Consider the following 7075-nt stretch of genomic DNA (forward strand, 5'->3'; position numbering starts at 1 on the left):
GGTGCTCAACTTTGCTACTTGCAAATACTTGCATAGAATTGCACTTCCCTTAATTTTTATATTTGTGGCCTCCCCTAACAACAATTTGTTAACAGGAATAACAAACCTACAGTTTTTGTCTTTCCCATTGAGCTTGGGAAGGTGCTCAATGTCACCATGCTGCTCAAAGTGCCCAAGTTCAATGGTGTGAAGAGGGTTGGTGTATAAAGCTCTTTGAAAATTTGAGCACGACACAGTTTTCACTGTAAGTTGCAGCTAAAGTGTGTAACCTGCTGAAGTATTGGCATCCATGATGTGCAAAAAACAAGTTGTAAATTTGTTTGAGAACATGACCCGAGCAAACAATCTGGTTGAAAGGCATCATTTTGTTACCCTTGTGCCATCATGTTGGTATATGACACATGATTCATGTAATATTACAGGGTTGCTCATAGTATTCAGTTTATTTGTAGAAGTAGCAGAGAGGGCTGATGGGGGGCAATGCTGTTGATGTGGTGTACATGGACTTCCAAAAGGCTATATTTTAGAATTGTGAGCAAAGTTCTAGCTCAAATAAAGGGGACAGTAGCAAGGTGGCTATGAAATTGGCCAAATGACAGGAAACGGAATAGTGGTTAATAAATGTCTTTTTGGACTGGAGGAAGGTTTGTAATGGAGTTCTCCAGGGATCTTTGCTTTTCCTGATAGATAATTTATGACCTGGATCTTGGTGTATAGCGCACAATTTCAAAATTTACAGATGATACAAAATTTGGAAGCATTGTGAACTGTGAGGAGGTTAGTGTAGAACTTCAAAATGACAAGTAGGTGGAATGTGTGGACAAAGAGCAGACAAAATTCAATACAGGGAAGCATGAAGTGCTTCATTTTTGGAGGAAGAATGAGAAGAGACAATATAAAATAAAGGATTACAACAATTCTAAAGGATATACAGGAGGAATGGAACCTGGGTGTATATCTGCAAAATCAGTAAGGGGGCCTTAAGTATACAGTATCCTAGGCTTTATTAATTGGGGTAGAGTTCAAGAGCAAGGAGTTTATGTTAAATTTGCACAAAGCAATGGTTTGGCCTCAAATGGCGTATTATGCCCAGTTCTGGGCATCACAAAGATATGAAGATATGAAAGAGAATGCAGAAAGATTCATCAGAATGGTTCCAGTGATGAGGAACTTCTGTTATGTAAATAAAAGAGGAGATTTGATAAAGGTATTCAAAATGATGAGAGTTCCAGACAGAGTAGATAGAGAAAAACTGGTGCAAGGATCAAGAATGAGCGGGCACAGGTTTAAGATATTTTTCAATGGAGACATGAGAAACAGAAAGTGGTTAAGATTTCGAATGCCCTGCCCGAGACTGATTCAATTGAGGCATTGAAAAGGGAATTGGATTATTAAATGAAAAGGATGAATGTGCAGGGTTATGGGTAGAAGGTATAGGAATGGCATTGGGCTACTCCACGATAGGAATGGCACTGGGCTGCTTCACGATAGGAATGGCACTGGGCTGCACCACTGTAGGAATAGCACTGGGCTGCTCACCCTAGGAATGGCATTGGGCTGCTCACGCTAGGAATGGCACTGCACTGTTCCATGACAGGAACGGCACTGGGCTGCTCCATGACAGGAATGGCACTGCGCTGCTCCACTGTAGAAATGGCACTGGGTTGCTGCACACCTTGGATTTCAGGTTGTTTTGGAATTGTTCATTTTTTTGTCCCTTAAGATTTTATTTACCCTACCATTTTATTCCTTTATCCCACACAAAAGCTCAATCTTAACTAGACCACCTGCTAACAACAGGCCTGGTTAGAGTTGGATGTCTGATTTACATCCTACACAATGTTCAGCTCCATTAAGATTAATGGAGCATGAGATCAAACAAATGTAAGTTGGGCACTTGACCAGAACATGCTAGTTTCTCACCTGCATGGGTTGGGGTAAAATCCAAACTATGAACTTATGAAAAGCTATAAATATATATTTTTTAATTATATAATTAAAGATATCCTGGCCCTGCAGTGAACTCATGTTAGCTTTAAGTGACCATCCCCCTATAATTATTCCCCATAGCTGTGCAGCAAGATTGCAGTCCATAATCCAGCCTGCTCTGCAATGCACAACAAGGACTAGGTGCCATTTGCAGATTTTTTTTAAAGAAGCTGGTTTTATGTAATATTGCAACATCAGCTGTTTTCTCTGCAAGTCCAGCAGAAGGTCTCCTGGTGTTGCACCATTGTCAGCCCTAGAAAACCATGTCATTACCGACCTGGAAAGCTACTGAAATCTAATCGAAAATTGTTTTGAAGATTTATACGGTCAAATGCTGTAAAAAAAACCAAACATTTATTTGAGAGAAAAATTCACATGAGCAGAATTTTTTTTTTTTATTTGCTTCAGAAATTTTGAAACTTTCCATGATATTTTAATCCTTCTAGCCAATATTTCTCCATAAAATACTGTATACTTGGATCCATGTATTTATGCATGTCCTGTCATGCACTGAAGCTGAATAAGAGGCAGCACGGTGGCACAGTGGTTAGCACTGCTGCCTCACAGTGCCAGGGACCCGGGTTCAATTCCCGGCTTGGGTCACTGTGTGAAGTTTGCACATTCTCCCTGTGTCTGTGTGGGTTTCCTCCGGGTGCCCCGGTTTCCTCCCACAGTCCAAAGATGTGCGGGTTAGGTTGATTGGCCATGCTAAATTGCCCCCTAGTGTCAGGAGGACAAGTGGGGTAAATATGTGGGGCTACAGGGATAGGGGCTGGGTAGGGTTGTGGTCGGTGCAGACTTGATGGGCCACATGACCTCCTTCTGCACTGTAGGGGTTCTATAAAAAAAAGCAAAATGCTGCAGATGTTGGAAATCTGGAATAAAAACAGAACTGAAGTCGAATGGTCCTTTTCTAGCACTATTGCCAGGGGGAGTATTATGTTGGGGGTAATGCTCTGTTTCCATAGTGAAGAAATATTTCAAAATGACAAAGGCAAATATTAAATGAAAATTTAAAATTTCAACAATATTAGCATCTCCCTTTTCTTAAGTTTGTCTCCTTTTTCCATTGGCTAATTTTTCACTTGCTCCAAATAGCAAAAGCAGGCACAAGTTATGTTAGCAGTAACTGAGGCAGAAAAACCAAAGTAACTCAGTTTGATAGCAAGTCCTCTTATAGACATTATTATCCAAAATGACAAATGCTAATGTCTCCAAAAAAACTCCATGGATGGCTGGGAATTTGATTTTGTAATACCTCAACAGATCAGAGCTCCCAGGACTTTGGGGCCATTGTCATTAAATGTTCTTATTCCCATTATACTTGGCTATTAACTCATATATAAATATAATATTAGAATGCAACGTTTGGGTAGGAAATGCATTTTTAACAATAAAATGTGTCTGTTTGTACTTGCAGTAACTAGTACAGGTTGTTAACAAAATTCAACATAGCTAAAATGTTAAACAATTAGTGGAGATTCAGTATTCCCTGCTGCACTATCTTTTAATTACTTGCTTCATTTTCTCAAATCATTGTATTATGTGGTTTTTCATGTATTCTATTTATTATGTAAGAATTATAGTTCTCTCTCAAAATGTTACTATCTTGCAGAAATAGTATGTGTGTTTGAATGGTAGAGATCAAATAAGTATTTAACATTTGCTTTGTAATCATGATTAATATAGTCCAGGATCACATTAAAAATGTTCACCTACAAGACAAACCAGGTGAATTTCCAAGCTTTAAAATGTATCATTGCTTCTTTGTTTTATTAATTATTTGTACTTTTGGTTTTAATTTACTCATGTTTAAAATCGAATCAAAATATTCATATCAGTCAGTTTGGATTTGTATATATTTATAAAATAAATGTTATTGTGCAAAGCGCCACTGATGTAAAGCTTTTGGCTAATACTATTTATTCAATGGTTTTCTTCTTTTCCTTGATTGGTTTTTAAATTATTGCAATTACTTTAATCGATTTAGTGGCCTAAACGGAATCCCTTTGAACTGAAGAGAATAATTGCAAGGGATCAATCGCATTACTGGAAGATGGACTTTTGCAAGTCACAGAAACGACCTTCATTCAGAAGTCCTGCCCCATTTCCAACACATCCCAATTTCACGCTAGGGGAAAGCAGGCATTTCATAACTCACACATAAGGGAAACGCAAACTCAGCAGGGCCATTTGAACTCAGTTGTGTGTTCAAACAGACCCCATTTTTACAGTAGCAAGGGCTTTATCCTGCAGCGTGAGAGCCATAAATGTATGCAGGAGATGTAAATGCTCACGAAGGATGGATATGGTATACAGAACTATCAAAGAACAAAGAACAAAATACAGCACAGGAACAGGCCCTTCGGCCCTCCAAGCCCGCGCCGCTCCCTGGTCCAGGATTGAATCCTGAATCCAGGAACCCCGCCCAATTTTCCAGTCTATCTACATGCCAATATCCTATCCACCGAGCTGTCCCTCACAGCTACGATGCTTTGTTCATCACAACCTATTAACTCACCCCCACCCCCCCATTCCAGACCATGTGATCTCCAGGGAGAGGCGAAAACCCAGAGTGAAAACCCCAGGGCCAATATGGGGAAAAAAAATCTGGGAAATTCCTCTCCGACCCCCTGAGGCGATCGAAACGAATCCAGGAGATCACACTGGCCCTGATCGGAAAATGCTTCCCAACCCTAGTCATTTCCACTTCCACGAACACCATATGAATTCCCTGCCCCCGAGACAGGTTCCCAACTATCCGCAGTCTCGCTCTGTACTGGCACCAGCAAGATGATCATAGAATGAAGCCTTGGAACGAGAAACAAGGAACAATTAGCCCGCGCCGCTCCCTGGTCCAAACTAGACCACTCTTTTGTATCCCTCCATTCCCACTCCGTTCATATAGCTGTCTAGATAAGTCTTAAACGTTCCCAGTGTGTCCGCCTCCACCACCTTGCCCGGCAACACATTCCAGGCCCCCACGACCCTCTGTGTAAAATATGTCCTTCTGATATCTGTGTTAAACCTCCCCCCCTTCACCTTGAACCTATGACCCCTCGTGAACGTCACCACCGACCCGGGGAAAAGCTTCCCACCGTTCACCCTATCTATGCCTTTCATAATTTTATACACCTCTATTAAGTCTCCCCTCATCCTCCGTCTTTCCAAGGAGAACAACCCCAGTTTCCCCAATCTCTCCTCATAACCAAGCCCCTCCATACCAGGCAACATCCTGGTAAACCTCCTCTGTACTCTCTCCAAAGCCTCCACGTCCTTCTGGTAGTGTGGCGACCAGAACTGGACGCAGTATCCAAATGCGGCCGAACGAACGTTCTATACATCTGCAACATCAGACCCCAACTCTTATACTCTATGCCCCGTCCTATAAAGGCAAGCATGCCATATGCCTTCTTCACCACCTTGTCCACCTGTGACGTCACCTTCAAAGATCTGTGGACTTGCACACCCAGGTCCCTCTGCGTCTCTACACCCTTTATGGTTCTTCCATTTATCGTGTAGCTCCTCCCTACATTATTCCCACCAAAATGCATCACTTCGCATTTATCAGGATTGAACTCCATCTGCCATTTCCTTGCCCAAATTTCCAGCCTATCTATATCCTTCTGTAGCCTCTGACAATGTTCCTCACTATCTGCAAGTCCTGCCAGTTTTGTGTCGTCCGCAAACTTGCTGATCACCCCTATCAAGCTGTGAAGTTGTTTCAATCCCCATTCAATTAAAAAATTTAGAACAGCTTGTCTGTGTCAGTGACTTGAAAACAAATCTGTTCTAGTAGTTACAACAACTGTTTGTTAACATCACTCTCAGGGCTATAACTATATTACTATTCATGGTTGGCTGCTTTCCACAACCACCTAAGTTCACAGTTGACAGTTCAAAATGGTCAGTAAGGGATTTGTCGTATTTGATGTGGGGTTATGAATATAAATTTGTTTATTTTAATAAGAGATTTTGAATTTGAGGATCTTTTAAAGTTCTGAACAAGTTTTCATGAATGGGAATATTTTTTCCATATATATATTTCTTCCCAACATAATCCCATTTCAACCTGAAGTTTAGCAATGGTGGATACTGAGTGAATTGACATTGAGGATATAAGGGAAATGATTGGTTGGTAGGGGACATGGGTTAGCATTAGTTGGCATTAAGTTGACATGGAAGTATATGGGGCCATTGGGATGGGTGGGGGACATGGATTGGCATTAAGTTCACAGGGGGACTAAAATGACCCATGGGAGCAGGTGGGGGCCATGTGTTGGCATGGATGGGTCATGGGTAAAGTACGAGTTGATTATGGTGCATACGAGAGGCCATGGGAGTGCGTAGAGACCCAAACTGACAGGGAAAGGGCATGGGGAGTGCTTGGCAGTTAATGATGTGAGGGCCTAATATTCAACAAAAACAGCTGTTTCAAAGTCCTAAAGATGGATTTTGAGAAGTAATGGAGACTCCACAGACCTTTACAAATGGCTGATGGGACCCAAATCTGATTCCCATTTCCACAAGATCCCATTTTCATTCGTAGGTGAAAGAGGTTTGGGCATGACTCACACAGCAGGGGAACCCAGACTCAGGGCCATTTGAACTCGCTGCCAAGTTCATATAGGTCCCATTCTTGCTGGCAACTTTCTTATCCTCTAGTTTTGGAATCACAAATTTATGGAGGAGACATAAATGCTCACGAAGAATGAATAAGGCATATAGCAAAATCAATCTGTGAAGTTATTTAAGTCCCCAACCCTTTAAAGATTAAAAAAGTCTGCCTGTGTTCAGTGCAGGTTAATAAACTCAAGCTGGGAAGTTATTTAAATCCCCAGATCTTTATTAATTTGGAAAAAGACAGCCAGCCTGTGTCAATGACAGTTGAAAAAATATTTTCCAGCAGTTATAATAGCTGTTTGGTTGACTTTACTCCAGGGGTTATCATTATATTATTAATTATTTACACAATTTATCATTATGTCTGTAGGGGGTCCAAAGTTCTGTTCTGGAGCTGTTCTGTAACCTTTATCTGATAGTGTATTCTATTCAAGCTACATCATCTACTTTCATTCTTCTGCCT

The sequence above is a fragment of the Mustelus asterias genome, chromosome 6 (genome assembly GCF_964213995.1).
Source record: "Mustelus asterias chromosome 6, sMusAst1.hap1.1, whole genome shotgun sequence".
Lineage (NCBI taxonomy): Eukaryota > Metazoa > Chordata > Chondrichthyes > Carcharhiniformes > Triakidae > Mustelus > Mustelus asterias.